Source organism: Geotrypetes seraphini, chromosome 19 (assembly GCF_902459505.1).
Source record: "Geotrypetes seraphini chromosome 19, aGeoSer1.1, whole genome shotgun sequence".
Lineage (NCBI taxonomy): Eukaryota > Metazoa > Chordata > Amphibia > Gymnophiona > Dermophiidae > Geotrypetes > Geotrypetes seraphini.
In genome coordinates this window covers 34,593,317-34,610,037 of record NC_047102.1, presented here as the reverse complement: position 1 = coordinate 34,610,037, position 16,721 = coordinate 34,593,317, and the positions used below count along the sequence as shown (strand labels likewise).

The following is a 16,721-nucleotide window of genomic DNA, read 5'->3' as shown; positions in this document are numbered from 1 at the left end:
TTTTTCCCCAATAATTAATACTGATGTACTGGGCAAGCTGTTTCCGTTTTCTCCCTTCCCTTGCATGCTGTTTCTACATTCGTTGCATTTGTAATTTGATTATTGATATACAGTAGTTCTAAACATTACCTCCATGACAATCAATTCTTTTTACTTTTTATTTCTGTTTCTTTATTCAGGGTATAGTAAACCATTTTCATCTTCTATTTGGTTCACATGGCGGTATATCAAATATTGAATGAATAAATAAGTTGTATTTTGATTCTCTGTCCCAAGAGATCAGCCCTGGTCACTAACCCAAGCCTAAAAAAGCAAGTTTTAAAGGACAAAGTTTTACAAGTAACACACTAGGAGATGAAACAGTCCTAAGAAGGACAGAACAGCAGAAGAGAACATTCCTCAGAGAATTAGTTCCAGCCTTGGAAATCTTGTGTTCCATGTTTTTGTTATAAATGGTGTTAATAACTCTGCCTCCGGAGCTGGGCCTGAAAGGAGAAAGTATGTTGATTTATATGGTTTTCCCGACATACAAAGCTGTGGAAAACTCAGCAGAGCCAACATTTTTCCTGCATTACGTAACGCCTCCGCCCTCCTGCCACAAGCCCTGCAAACTCCTGCAGGAGCCTGACTGTTCTTTAACCTTTGTTTCTCTGCAAAACTGAGAGCACCCCCACCTTCAACTGTGTTGAACCTCTTTCTTTTCCTTCCCCTGACCCTCCTTTTTCTGAGGTCCATCGAAGAAAAAGGTGTTCAAGATTCCAGAGTTCTCTCCTAAATTGAACTTGTGACTAACCCTCTATTATAAGAGATCCCATTTACCACTTCATCACTCTGCGGCCCTGCATCCCATTGTTACTTCCTCATCCTGCAGAAGAACCGGCTCCACTTCACTGTTTTCTCAGTATGCAACTTTCAGCCCTTCTGTTATTCTTCCCCAGTTTTCAAGGTTTAAAAGTGACATTTTTAGGGTGTGTACAGGCATGCTAACACATCACCTGGTCACTCCAGAAAAATGCACATTCTCCTTGAGTGACTGACTCTTCCGCAAACCCTTCCCCCAGCAACTCAAAAGCATACATACTCTGTTCCCCAGAGCAACTCATGCCTCTCCACTTGTCACAGAGCAACTAAACTAATTCCTCAATATTCATCTCCTTTTGTGCCTTCCCCTTCTCATCTTCACCAATATTCATCTGTCACATGATCCTTTTTTAAAATTTGTTTATTTCTATTTATATACAGCTCTTCGATTATCAGTGCGGTGCACATTAATTGATCGAAATCAAATATCGCATCAAACAAAATTCATTTAAAAATCACCATTATGGCTCTAACATTTTACAATATTTTAAGATAGGGTTAAATGGCCATTTTTCTCAATGGAGGAGGGTAAATAGTGGAGTGCCCCAGTGATCTGTACTGGGACCGGTGCTATTTAACTTATTTATAAATAATCTTGAAATTCGAACGAGTGAGGTGATTAAATTTGCAGATGACACTAAACTGTTCAAAGCTGTTAAAACGCATGCCAATTGTGGAAAAATAGTTCTTATATTCTCCATTAAGAACAGCCTTACTGAATCAGACCATTGTGTTTTATCCTGAACTGAAGGAGATTATTAAGCATGGACTAACAAGTACATTTTATTAAACACCATTAGAATCTGGGCATAGTATGTCTTAACGTGATATTTTCCCAAAAATACTAGGACTAGGGGACATACAATGAAGCTACTAAGTAAGAGATTTAAAACAAACTGGAGAAAATATTTAATTAATTATTTTTCTACCACTTATATCCTAAGTGGTTTACATTCAGGTACTTTATCATATTTCCCTATCTGCCGCAGAGGGCTCAAACTCTAGTGTACCTGGGGCAATAAGGGGATTAAGTGACTTGCCCAGGAACAGCAGGGATTTGAATCGACAACCTCAGGGTGCAAAGGCTGTAGTTCTAACCACTGTGCCACACAACATGTAATTAAGCTCTGGAATTTGTTTCCAGAGAATGTGGTGAAATCAGCTTAACAGGGTTTAAAAAAAGGTTTGGATAATTCCTAAAAGAGAAGTCCATAGGCCATTATTGAGATGGCTTAGGGAAATCCTCTGCTTATTCCTATTACTGTTTTACTGTTTGGAATCTAGCTAGGTACTTTGGATCTGGGTTGGCCACTGTTGGAAAGTGGATGCTGGGCTTGATGGACCTTCAGTCTGTCCCAGTACGGCTATTCTTATTTCTAATCTAATCTTTGGTTTAAATACTGGGTCATCTCCCAGTGGAGCTTGACTCAGTTCACATGTGATTTAGATTAGAGTGCATAGCAGAAAACATAAGAAAAGGAAGAACTAATTTAAGAACTTTATACTGTCAAAAAACTCAGTGGTTTACAGAATATGTTCTTATGTGAGCCAAGTATAGGACAATCAAGCCATTGTGACATCACTTCTGAGGTTAGCTCTTAGGCATTGGTGGAATGAGGCTTTATGACTTCAGAGAGCACTCAGTTGGCATGTCAACTATTTGGATCATCATAATTCCATTCTTTTAGTGTCTCTCGATCTTTCGTCAGCATTTGACGTCGATCATGATCTCCTCCTAGGACGACTAGAATCGATTGGGATTATTTATCAAATCCTGGCATGGTTTCGTTAATACTTTACTGACTGCTCTTCTATAATCTCATTTAACACTGTCTCAGAAACTTGTAGAACTAATTTTTGGAATCCCAAGGTTCAATTCTTTCTCCCCTCTTATTTAATTTTTTTCTTGCCCCTTTGATTACTCTATGCCAGTCGATAGGATTGAGTGCATTTGCCTACGCAGATGACATTCAACTTTTTCATCTCCTCGATCCGGAAAATCCCGCAGAAATTCTTTCCATTAATGAAAAGCTTCATCAAATTCACTGGCTTGATATAAATAGGTTGGCACTTAATGTCAAAAAACCCCCCAATGTAATGCTCTTTCCTTGGAAAGAGGGAATCAATCTTAAAGATCCCATTACATTAGCTGGTACTTCTCTGCAAATGGTCACTTCAATTAAGATACTTGGGGTCATTTTTGATCAGAAATTATCCTTTCATGAACATATTAGCAGTGTAGTCAAATCTACATTCTTTAGACTAAGACAAATCCATTCGATTCTCAAATGGTTAGAACCCAAGTCGCTCAATATCTTGATCCATTCACTGGTCATTCAGAATTGACTACTGCAATGCTCTGTTCAAAGGAATCCCTCAAAAAGAGATTAGAGAGGGTTACAGCTTATTCAAAATGCTTCCATCAAACTTATTTGGAAGGCGAAGAAATTTGACCATATTACCCCACTTCTTGAAAAATCTCATTGGCTTCCAGTAGTACACCAAATAAATTATAAAATCTGCCTATTAACCTTTAAATTGATACTTCACAAAACCCCGGTCTTTGAGTGTGTCTTAACACCCTATTTTGGGTTTCTGCCTAGTACTCGGGACATAGAAACATAGAAATAGACAGCAGATAAGGGCCACGGCCCATCTAGTCTGCCCACCTAAAGACCCTTGGCCACTGCTGGAAACAGGATACTGGGCTTGGACCTTCGGTCTGTCCCAGTATGGCAACTCTTAAGTTCTTATGTTCCCTGTTCAGTGACCCCAGATTCAACATGGCACTTTAAAAAAAAGGTTTCCTTTTTTTTCCTTTCTTGCAAGCTTTGTGCTAACATTGCTTTCAGTGCACAGTACCAGAAAAAGTTAACTGCATTTACCATCTCCTAGTTATCTGCTATTTAAGAGGCTCTTAGTGCCGAAATGGCACCTAATGACTTTGGTGCCAGTAGGCATCATATTGTCATGCGCCAGTAACGTAGGCCAGGCACCCGTCGTACCATGCCTATTCTCCACCCCTGACCACACGTACTTTTCAGGTAGGCATTGGTAGGCGACTGTTGGTGCCTAGATAAAGGTGCTAATTTAAACATCTTTTTTGATTGGCTTAAACTGACATCAATCATGCCAAATAAACCATTTTGGAATCTGTGTACAATTCAGCTGAGCGTCTGAAATTTAGATGCCACTTATAGGATCAGGCCCTAAGTCTGCATTATCCCGTTGGTGAGTGCTAAGGGCTCCTTTTACGAAGGCGCGTTAGCGGTTTGACACGTGGAATAGCGCGCACTAAACCGCTGGCTGTGCTAGCGGCTACCGCATCCTCTTGAGCAGGCGGTAGTTTTTCGGCTAACGTGGGGGTTAGCGCGTGATGAAGTCACGCGTGTTTAAAAGGAGCCCTAAGTCTTTGTATTCCTGTTACAGTATAATCTCGTTATAACAGACTTTGAGGGACCTGGAAAAACAGTCCGTTATATCCAGAGTTGCATTTTTTAAAAACTTTTAGGTCAATTTGAAACATACAATCAATGAACAGTCTCTGCACAAGAACAAAACTCAGCAAAACATTGGTATGGCACGAAATGATTGAAAAACAGAACACTAAAAGATATTCTAAAGCATTATGTTGCACTGTCCTTGAAAGAAAAATACTCATTTTCTTCTGGGCTGCATTTTGATACTATATCACCGGCACGCCACGCCCCTTGTAGGCAGAGCTTGCATGTCCGTTACAGCCGAAGAAAACTACAGCTAAAAGCGGCTCTGGGGACCAAATTGGTTGTCTTATATCTGAAAGTCCGTTATATGCAATGATTTTCTGTATGTTTATAAAGGTGCACGGCCGGGACCAGCGGACCTCGAAGTTCCGTTATAACGAGATTATACTGTAACACATGCTAATCAGAACGAACAACACTTTCATGCTCATTCCATGCCCATATGCCCCTTCCCAAAATATTTTAATAAGTGATGCTGGACAGATTGGAGAGAGGGAAGGATGATTATGTAGCATGGGGTGAGCTTATTTTCTTAGGTCTAATTTGTTATGTAGGGATTTAGTAAGGAAAGATTTGAGATTTAACATTATTCTTATCCTTTGTTTTCTTGTTGGTGCTCTTGTTTAAAGTTGCAAATTATGATTGTCTTATTGGTAGAGCCTCTCCTCCCTATTTCATTATTTCTGTAATAATCTTTGTTGCTAAATGTTTTGGCCACAATTTTCTTTTCTTTAGAGTATTTTTTCTCTCTCTTTAGAGCAGTGGTTCCCAACCCTGTCCTGGAGGACCACCAGGCCAATCGGGTTTTCAGGCTAGCCCTAATGAATATGCATGAGAGAGATTTGCATATAATGGACGTGACAGGCATGCAAATCTGCTCCATGTATATTCATTAGGGCTAGCCTGAAAACCCGATTGGCCTGGCAGTCCTCCAGGACAGGGTTGGGAACCACTGCTTTAGAAGATTATGCTTAGTATTCTACTTTATGTAAATTAAAACATTTAATTATTGATCACCAAAATTATTTCAAGAACTGTATAGCTAGTATCGCTGCTTAAATGTAAGTTGAACTGAATTATAAACCTGCCTGGAATATTCCAGTGCCACTAGTTGATAGAAAAAAAAAAAAAAAAAGACCGTCATGAATTTTTGTGCTAAACTTTAATGAAGTCTGCAAAACTAGAGACCTTCACCAGGTGATCCATTTGTTAAAAGCAAGCTGATCCAGTCCTGGCTTAAACCCCTTTCCTGCCTGGATTTGGAGCTCTGATCTTGAAAAGCAGAAACTACATGTTCATGAAAGCAGTGGGGGTAAACCCAGAACTGAATCAGCTTGTCAGTTAAAAAATAAGATCAAACAAGCACAGCAAGCCACTCTTTCAGTCATAAGCAAAGTTCTGAAACCTGGGGTTCAGGGGGGTCAGAAATAATCCAGTATCTTCCCCCAGGATGCAGGGATAAGTGCAGGCACTGTGTGAACTTCAAATTTCTAGCTGGAGTTTGTTGCCTGCTGGTGCTTAGAACTCAAATTTCAGTTGTTTTTTCCCTTTCTTTTTATAATGTTTTCAATCTGGTTCTGATGTGTTTTGACATCACCTCCTCTCTCCCTCTCGCCTCGTTGTTTATACCAATTCTTCAAGGAATGTTTAAATTTTCCAGTCTTCGTTCTTTCTAAATTTGGACTGTTCGTTTACTCCCAGGACTTGGAAAGAATGTGAGATTGTCGTCAATGAGAGATCCTCCAAAGACCCTTCTTCCCATTCTCCTCCTCCCTCTCCCGAAACATTCGCTCCAATAGGCTGTGACAGAATTGGCAAGGGTCCCAGACCTGTCATTCCTTAGCATTCCTGGAATATTGCACAAGTGCTATATAATATTACCCCACCACCACTACTTCCTACAAGAATAGAAGCAAGAGAGAAACTGCAGACATGACTTGGGCTGCTTACAGAGTTCAACGGCATCTCGTAGGGCTTTACTGGAGCAACAGTTAAATGTTCCAGTGAACTGGGAGCCAGATGTTATGTTAATCAGGTTTTCTATTCTGCCTTTACCTATTCAGTTCAAGGTTGGATTACATTACAAGTAGGCTCCAGAAAAAGGAAGATGGATTGAAATTTCTGAGTTTTATGTTTCAAACTTTCTATTAATTTTCAAAAACAAAGGAAAACAAGCATATAAGGACAAGCGCCAGAAGAATATTCACCATGTCCAACCCCCCTACCTCTCCCATCCCTACCTACAAAAAAATACAAAGCATGTCCATAAGACAAGAACATGGTTCAGAGAGTGTTCAAAATGAGACTACGGCCTCTTGGATATAGCACATTTAGATAAGGAGTCCACACTTGGAGAAACGCTTTGCGGGCACTTCCGGGAGCCAACCACCGCTTGTGCTTCCCACCACACCATCGTGTGCAGCTTACTCTGCCAATACCAAATTGAAGGAGGTTGGTCAGAAAGCCAGTGATTCATAATGCATTTCTTCCCCAAGAGGTACCGTATATATTCGAATATAGGGTGAGATTTGGGGGCCAAAAAAATGGCCCCAAAATGGGGGGCTCGTCCTATATTCGAGTCATCCCCCAGTGACAACCTGAAACCCTCCCATGTGCAGATGCACTCTCCCAGACTCGGCCCAAAGCGAAGAGGTTTGCATGGGGCTAGGGAAAGGCAGGATACGCATCCTCTTTTCTCCAGATGCAAAATCTGGTAACCCTTACACATAACATGACAGATAACATATGAACTTGGGGCATTTAATACTGTAATTTTCAGGAAAAGCTCAGACAGAAACACAGTATTTCTGTCTGTGCTTTTCGCTGCGTGTAGGCTATTCAGATTCTTGTCCAATCTCCCCCACTCTATGCCTTTGCGTTTAGTAAGCGTGTCGTCAGTGGATTTGTTTACTGGATTCTATAATTACTCCTGGGATTGTGTCAACTGGAACCGGAACAGGGAGGAGGAGGAGGAGCCAAGAGAGAGCATGCGAAGGACTAAGGCAGCAGGAATGTTGCCAAAAAGATAAAAATCACAGGTTTAGTTTGCATGCACTGGTGTGCCATTTTTCCTCTCTTCAGGAACCACAGGTGAAAGCAGATGACCACAGACCATATTTGTCATCACTTCCCTTTTGCCCTATAAGGATCTCATTCACTTTCTTCTGTTTAAGACCTAGCCCAGGGGTAGGGAACTCCGGTCCTCGAGAGCCATATTCCAGTTGGGTTTTCAGGATTTCCCCAATGAATATGAATGATATCTATTTGCATGCACTGCTTTCAAAGCATATTCATTGGGGAATCCTGAAAACCCAACTGGAATACAGCTCTCGAAGACCGGAGTTCCTTACCCCTGACCTAGCCATTGCAGTCTTCCTTTCTGTAGTCTTGTCACTTTGTATAAGTCAGATTACAATGTGGCATAAAGAAGTTTCCCTGCCAGTTTTATTTTGTGCTTTCTCAGTCCAATAGCCATAGCTACATTTTGGTTTTGGGGTTTTTTTTTTCTTCTTGGCTCCTGGTTACTAGAGATGAGTTTGCAACAGAAAATTATGTTGCCAGAGTGTTCCCCTCTGCACACATGCTGAATTTTGTAGGGCAGTTTAGGGAATTTAGAAAAGGGCATTTAGAAAAATTAAAAGGGGACAGATCCAGAACCAATGCTAGGAAGTTCTTCTTCACCCAACGGGTGGTGGACACTTGGAACGCGCTTCCAGAGGTCGTGATAGGGCAGAGTACGGTATTGGAGTTCAAGAAGGAATTGGACAATTTTCTGAAGGAAAAGGGGATAGAAGGGTATAGATAGAGGGTTACTATACAGGTCGTGGATCTGATGGGCCGATGCGTGAACGGACTGCTGGGCATGATGGACCTGTGGTCTGACCCAGCAGAGGCATGGCTTATGTTCTTAAGTTAATAGAGATTTTTCTTGGGGATGTGGGGAGGACATAGAACATAGCTTGGTTGTTCTCTCATTGGTCCTGCAGTGTTCCATGACTAGGGGAAAAAAAAAGCTGTCAAAACACTTTACGTTGGCAAATACTGATCTGGATTCTATATAGGTTGCCCAAATTTGGGCACCCAAGGTAAATTCACGTGGAGGGGCATAATCGAAAGGAACATCTAAGTTCATTTTCGTCTAAGTCGCAAGTCGTCCAAAGTGAAAAAACAGCTTGGACATATTTAAAAAAAAAAAATCCAAATTTTTTTTTGTTTCGAAAATCGTCTAGGTATATGTCCTACTAATCTGATTGTCCAAGTCGCTAAATCGTCCATCTTTATACCATATTTTCATCCAAGTCAAAAATGCCTAGAACAAGCCCTGTGGGATGTGGGAGAGGTCTGCAAAGTGATGGACTGAACACCCAGACATGGCACCTAAATAGTGGGGTACCTTACAGGGCACTGCTGTGAACTTCACAAAAAGGGTGCCATGTCTTCATCTCACTACAGCTCCCTTATAGGTCATGGTGAGACCCCCAAACCACCTCCAGAATCCCCTAGATCCACCCCAATAGCCCTTTTGGCTGCAGGAGCCACTTATATGCCAGTAAAAAGGGATTTTGGGGGTGGATCTAGGGGAGTGCACATGTTTCAATATCAATGCAATGATTACAGGGGCTTATGGGCATGAGTCGGGGCTCAGGGGTGATTTGACAGAGGTCTATAAAATACTGCGTGGAATGGACAGGGTAGATGTGAATAACTTGTTTACTCTTTTCAAAAATAGTAGGGCTAGGGGGCATGCGATGAAGATACAAAGTAATAGGCTTAAAACAAACTGAAGAAAATATTTCTACACACAATGTGTGATGAAATCAGCTAGCTTAGCAGGGTTTTTAAAAAGTTTGGATAGTTTCCTAAAAGAGACATCCATAAGCCATTATTGAGATGGCTTGAGGAAATCCACTGCTTATTCCTAGGATAAGCAGGATAGAGGGCTCCTTTTTATTAAGGTGCGCTAGCATTTTTAGCACGCACAGAATATTAGCATGCGCAACCCCCCGCGCTACACGGAAAAACTAATGCCAGCTCAATGCTGGCGTTAGCATCTAGCGTGCACGGCAATTCTGCGCACGCTAAAACAGCTTAGTAAAAGGAGCCCAAAATCTGTTTTACTACTTGGGATCTAGCTAAGGACTTGGGTTGGCCAATGTTGGCTTTTTTTTTTTAATTATTAATTTTCAAACTTTGACATTAAACTTCAATGCTCACAGCTCTACTAAATTACATAAGTATATCAAATTGTAATTGTAAAGTGCTCAGACCCATAACCAAATACATCTGCGATAACTACAGACTATGGTTGTTGTGGGACCATCATTGCTCTTTACTGTCCCAAGCCACTCGCTATTTTTTTAAAAAGATGTTATAAAATAAGATGTTATAGTCACTTATCTGGTATAGAAGTTCTAACAAACGACCATAGATTCAATAAAGTGCCAGTGCTAATAAAAACCTTTAGCCATATCCAAACTGTTGACCCCCCCCCCCCCCCGACTCGAGTTTCGGTAACTCTTCCTCAGGAGGGGACACTGTGAATTAAAATATATCTAAATCACTAATAAAGTGCTACACAGTTATCACATTTACCTGCTTCAAACTCTTAATTATTCTATATATACCCTTCCTGCTACACTTCAGTACTGATTCTCCTACCATGTAATGGCTACGGTCATCCTGGACTGCAAAAAGATGAAGACTGAAACAGAAGCGTTGGTTACACCTCTTCTATATATAGTGGCACAGAGGCTCCACCCATCGCACATGACTTCAAGGGGGAGGAGAGAAGAAAGAACTGCCCAAGGGAATACTGATCCCAGCTTATAATTGAAACCAATCTATCTCCAAGTTGAGCCCAGATGGAGATAAAGTCTGCCAATTAAAAATGAATTTGTGTTCTTTAATCAATAAAAACTTGGAAATATCCCCTGAAAAATTTGACATATTTATATAATTTTATTAGAGCTGTGAGCATTGAAGTTTCTTATTATTAATCCTCACAGATTACCATATAAATCTCCCTAGTAGGATATTACAAACTTTTTTGACAGTGGCATACAATTAATTTAACATAAACACTACAAAGAAGGCACTTTAAATACACAATTAAGACATAAAACAATCATTCCCCCCCTCCTCATAATTAATAGATGGAGACATGTTATCAAATTACAATATTATAATTAAGTAATTTTAGTAATCAGACTACATTTCCCTCCCTGGATGTGTAAAGAAATCTAATACAAGGAGAGAAAACATGCCAGTTAGTGTAATTCAACAAATGCAGTCAATGGGCAACACACCCTATTAAATATATTACTAAACCCCAAAAACTCCCCATTCACATTGGGTTGACCACTGTTGGAAACAGAATACTGGGCTTGATGGCAGTTCTTATTTCTGGGTCAGATGACCACTTGTAAGATAATCTTTAATTCAATAAAAACTAAAGTTTTTAAAAAAAAATTTTTTTGCTGATGACACAAAGTTATTCAAAGTTGTTAAATCATAAGAGGATTTTGAAAAATTGCATGAGATTGGCCAACCAACTAGCGGATGATTTTTTATTTTTTTATTTATTTATTCGATTTTTTAGCCCGCCTCCCAAAAGAGCCCAGAACGGGTTACAATAAATATATTGGTGCATTACGATTATAAGTAAGATAGGTACTTAGAAATTCCCTTACTGTCCCGAAGGCTCACAATCTAACTAAAGTACCAGGAAAAATGACAATTAGAAGAGTAATAAAGAAAGAAAGAAAATAGAGATAGAGGAGAAAAATAAGAAAATAAACATACTAATAAGATTACAATGATCTAAAGGAATTTGAAAGGTTAAAAAGAGGGGAGATAAAAATAGATGCAGAGGGAGAACCGTTGAAGCAATAGAATTCTGGGGAAATTTAAATGAAATTTGAATGATAAAATAAAACAAAATAAGTGGTAAAACAATGAGTGAGATTAAAAAATATATCCTAAACTAAAAAGAAGTGAAAATAAAATCAAAACAGTCAAAACTGAAGTCCAGCTTGAACGGGCCCCCGAGCCAACCGTTGGTCCCATGGCCGGACTGCAGTAATGTGAGCAAGTGCAAAGTCATGCATGTGGGAAAGAGGAACCCGAACTATAGCTAGGTGACACAGGGTTCCATGGTAGCAGTCACTACCCCAGAAAAGGATCTAGGTGTCATCGTCGATGATGCGTTGGAACCCTCTGCTCAGTGGCAGCTAAGAAAGCAAATAGAATGTTAGGAATTATTAGGAAAGAAATAGAAAAACAAAAATGAGAATATTGTAATGCCTTTCTATGTCTCCATGGTGTGACCGCACCTCGAATACTGTTTGCAGTTCCGGTCGCCACATCTCAAAAAAGATATAGCAGAATTGGAAAGGTTACAAAAAAGGTGCTGAAAATGATCAAGGGAATGGGACAACCTTTCTATGAGGAAAGGCTAAAAGCAGCTAGGTTTGTTCGGCTTGGAGAAGAGATGACTGAGGGGAGATGTACTAGAGTAGAGGTAGGGAACTCCGGTCCTCGAGAGCCGCATTCCAGTCGGTTTTTCAGGATTTCCCCCAATGAATATGCATTGAAAGCAGTGCATGCATATTCATTGGGGAAATCCTGAAAACCCGACTGGAATACGGCTCTCGAGGACCGGAGTTCCCTACCCCTGTACTAGAGGTTTATAAAATACTGAATGGAGTGAAATGGGTAGACATGAATCACATGTTTACTCTTTCCAAAAATAATAGGACCAGGAGGCCCACAATGAAGCTACTAAGTAACAACTTTAAAACAAAATGGAGAAAATATTTCTTCAGTCATTGCCCGAGAATGTGGTAAAAGCAGTTAGCTTAGCAGGGTTTTAAAAAGGTTTGTATAATTTCCTAAAAGAAATATTATGAAGATGGTCTTGGGAAAATCCAGTGCTTATTTCTAGAATAAGCAGCATAAATCTGTTTTACTCTTTCAGAATCTTGCCAGGTACTTGTGACGTGGATTGGCCACTGTTTGAAATAGGATACTGGGTTTGATGGACCTTTGGTCTGTCCCAGTTTGACAACGTTTATGTTCTTCTGCCTTTCTCAGACATGTGGTAAACATGTGTACGGCTGCTTGTTTCTCCCATGCTCAACTGCCCCTCTTGGCTCATACTGCTGCCTCCCCCTCCTTCTTCCCTGGCTCTCTCATGCCTGGACTGAGGCTCTTTGCATATTGCTTTTCTTCCCACTCCGCATAGCCTACCCCAGGTCTGGGCTGTCTGAGCACTGTTGCCTGTTCCCCCTGCCTGTCTCCGCAGCATGTTTGAATCTGCTTCTCTTCTGACCCACAGCTGAGAATAATTAATCCTGTGTTTGCTGAATGATGGCAGCGCCTCGGCTCCAGGCAGGCTGCTGTTCTTGGCGGTGACATCACCTGGAATGATGTCACTGTAAGAAAAACAGTGAAGTCACCAGAAGCAAGTTTAGCTTAGGTGAAAGGCGAGGCTAGAGGGGATTTGGGTGTTTTTAATGTAAACCTTAGACTGTATATTTCACGGCCCCTAGTTTGAGAGTTCATGAGGCATATATGCAACAGTATGTTATGCTTTCTTGAGATTGAGCAAGGCATGCATTTTACAGTTGGTTGTCTGAGCTCCAGATGTGTGCATAGTGTCAGAAATAGAACAGAGCCTGGTACACTGTTTGGGGCTGCACAGTGTTATCACAGATGGCTTGGATAAGATTCTTTATAGCATGAGTAAACTTCTACATATTAGACCTTTAGCCAATAAGAAAGATCTCAGGCCCCAATGCACAAAGCTCAAGCAACTCGGGGGGGGAAAAAAAAAAAAAATACCAGTTTGGAAGTGATTTTGTTATGCTCAGGACAAATTAAATGCCCGGTAAAAAGGGGAGGAATTATGCCTGGCGCCTGCGCAGAACAGCAGATTGGTTGGCATAGCTCTTCTGCGCAGTCCCAGTACAACTCCTGATTACCGGAGCTCGCGAGCAGTCTATTACTTTTTTTTGTCTGTCTGTTTGAACATCCGATATGGACGCAGCTGTTGCGAGTGTGAGTGTAAGAGCTATGTTCTAACCATAGGCGCGAGACATACATAATTACATTAGTGATTTCTATTTCGCCAATACCTTGCGGTTCAAGGCGGATTACATAAGATTTATCAGGAGTTACAAGAATTGTAACTTTACATAAGAATTGTCATAGGAATTACATAGGAGTTATAGAAGAATTGCCGGGGACTTGAGGCGATACATGTTGGGTAATTAGAAACATTTTAGATTTGAGAGGGGTAGTGGGTGTGGTGGGTGGAGATTGGGAAGGAACAGCTCCGGACCCGAACTTCCCAGAAAATTTGACTCAGTAAGAGGTGGGCGTTCTCTTGTATGCGTCACAAGGAGAGCTCATTTTAATATGCTACGGCAATCATGAGATCATTAATGTTATATTCTGCTTTTAATCTTGTGGGCAAAAAGTTGATCAAAGACATTATCCGAGGCTGGCTATTGATTTCAGGGAGATGCTAGAATTGGAGGAACCATCCTGGTCCAGGAGGAGGTTTAAATTTGACCTTGGTGTGAAAACCCCTCTTCAGGGCTAGTGGGCTGGGTGTCAGGAGTGGAGAGAGGATCAGCCTGGTTCCTGCTCCCCAGAGGCAGTCTTCCCACCCAGCTTTCCCCTTCGTCCACTATCTCTGCTTTTATTCTTTTCCTTTGTGTTTGTCGCAGCTAGCAGTATACCCAAGCTAATTCGTGTGGTTGAAACTCCATTTTACTAGGTGATTAAAATTAAGGTATTATTATTTTGACTTGGAGGTCCATGCATGCTCCCTAAGCCCTTATGGCAGAACCAAAATGCCGCTACTAGCTAGGTAGCTGCCTGGGGCAAGTCAATTTTCATTGGCTTGGTAAAATGTTAAGTACAATTTTCTTTTAGCTTGGGCTGGGTGTGGAATCTTTAGTACTTCTTTTACCCCCCTCCCCCCTCTTTACAAAACCTTAGCGCAGTGTTTAGCCGGCCACAGCGGTAACAGCTCTGACACTCCTAGGCATTCTCCCCCACCCCTTTTTACAAAAGCGTAGCCTGGTTTTTAGCGCCAGCTGTGGCAGTAACAGCTCTGACGCCGTGGCTAGCACTAAAAACTGTGCTCCAGGGGGGTCTATGAGCATCAGAGCCGGCACTAAAAAAATACGCTATGGTTTTGTAAGAGGGAGGGGGTTAATCTGCAATACATGAAGCTCTGGTCTTTTATTCACATTTGCTTGGTTGTGTTCATTCGTTGATGTTTCTGTTTGGGTGGGTGGCGGGAATTTATTTGTTATTGGCAGCCAAAGGGCCCAGTTCCCCCACATGAGATAATTCTGCTCAGACTACGGTTATAATCGTAGATGATGCAAAATCTGTTAAGGATACTTCTGGAAATCTGATTAGTCACAAAGTTACCATGATGTGGAAAATTGAGCATAGAAACGGTGACGGTAGAAAAGGGCCACGGCCCAACAAGTCTGCCCACTCTAATGACCCACCCCCTAAATTCTTCCCTGAAGTGATCCCATATGCTTATCCCATTTTCTTGTGCAGTCCAGCATGCTGCTGGCCTGGATTACCTGCAGTGGAAGACTCTTCCAATTATCAACCACCCTCTCGGTGAAGAAGTACTTCCTGGTGTCACCATGAAATCTCTCACCCCTGAGTTTCAACGGATGTCCTCTTGTCACCCTAGGTCCCTTAAGAAAAAAGATATCCTCTTCCACCTCAATACGACCCGTGACATATTTGAACGTCTCAATCATATCCCCCCTCTCTCTACGCTCCTCGAGTGAGTATAGCTGTAACTTAACCAGCCTTTCCTCATACGGGAGATCCTTGAGTCCTGAGACCATCCTGGTGGCCATTCGCTGAACCGACTCCATTCTCTTCTTTTTGATAATGCAGTCTCCAGAATTGTACACAATATTCCAGATGAGGTCTCACCAAGTTTCTATACAATGGCATTATAACTTCGGTCTTCCGACATATGTAAAAGTAAACTACAGCATCAAAATATGAGTTATTAATTTTCCTAATTTGGACAATGGATCGGGTTTAAATTTAAGAGCTATTTTACATGATATTAGAAGTCCCAGAACTCCTGCACTTCCTATCCCTCCCCCTCCCCCCCATTTTTACAAAACTGTAGCACAGTTTTTAGCTGTTACCTCCGCGGCCGTTACAAAGACCACGCTACGGTTTTGTAAAAGTGAGGGAGGTATATTAGGTATATGCCTACAAAGCAAATGTAGAAATCTGGAAGGGAAAGGGTCAAGAATGGGATTACGAAGTCTACAGTTCATCCATTATCAGCTGGCTTGACTGGGGTGACTTAAGAAAGCTACCTTGCAGTTAGACTCAAATCTTGACTGGATATGTAAAATGTTTTTTATTCCTTCTTATGGAAAACAAAAGTTTTGGGTTGTGTTATTAGGCTGTTCCCTTTGAAACACAATCTCACAGGCAGGATTTTCTTGCAGGGGGGGCTCGGGTTCTGGCATTAGGTGCTATATTTTCTATAATAATAAAACCCTAGCCGCGCAAGTGCACTTAAATCCCGTCCCTCCGCATGCGCAGTAGGAGAGAAGGAGCCTATGGCGGTTTACCCTTCGCTCTCCCAGTGCGGTTCGAGCCTGGAGCCACTGGCGATTACCACAGTGGTAACTCCTCCCTCCCGCCCTCTCTCTGTCTGCCGAAAAGAAGGATCCTGCGGCGGTTTACCCTGCGCTCTTCCAATGCGGTTCAAGCCCAGAGCCACTGGCGATCACCATGGCGGTAACTTCCCCCCCCCTCTCGCTCTCTCTCTGTCTGCCAAAAAAACAATCGCTGGCACGTAGGGGGAAAGGGGCACTTCCGGTTGTGGCAGGGAAAGGCGGGGCTTCTCCCTCTCGCTCCCAAGCAACAACAGAAACTCCCGATGCCCACGACTGTGACACCCCCCCCAAAGTAAACTCCCCTGGAGCAAGATTGAGTGCCTGAAAAAGGGAGGAGGGGGAGATCACTCCCAAATGTCAAAGGATCTAAGCAATGGGCCAAGAAAGAGTTTATAAAAAAAAAAAAGAAAGGGATAGGAGAAGGGAAGAGAGGCTTTGGGTGGGTGAGAGAAACAGGCATTTGGAGGGCAGGTAGGAGAGAGAGAGAGTACACGGATGGGGTGGGCCACCACCACCTTGGTGAGCGAGGGCTAAAGGAACCCACCCACCCCAGAGAAAATGAAAGTGCGGAGGAGTGCGGAAGTGCGCGCTGGGGCTCGGTTTGGCTTGCCAAAGCCCAGCAGTTTGCGAGCTTCCTGCGGAGCAGCAGCAGATGGCGATCCAGCACCAA

At 42.0% G+C, this 16,721-nt stretch overlaps 1 protein-coding gene across 1 annotated transcript in view; it reads left to right on the top strand.

Moving 5' to 3' along the window:
- DUSP8 (dual specificity phosphatase 8) overlaps positions 1–16,721 on the top strand; it is a 100,815-nt gene that overhangs the window by 56,659 nt on the left and 27,435 nt on the right. The gene's annotated exons all lie outside the window — the stretch shown is intronic.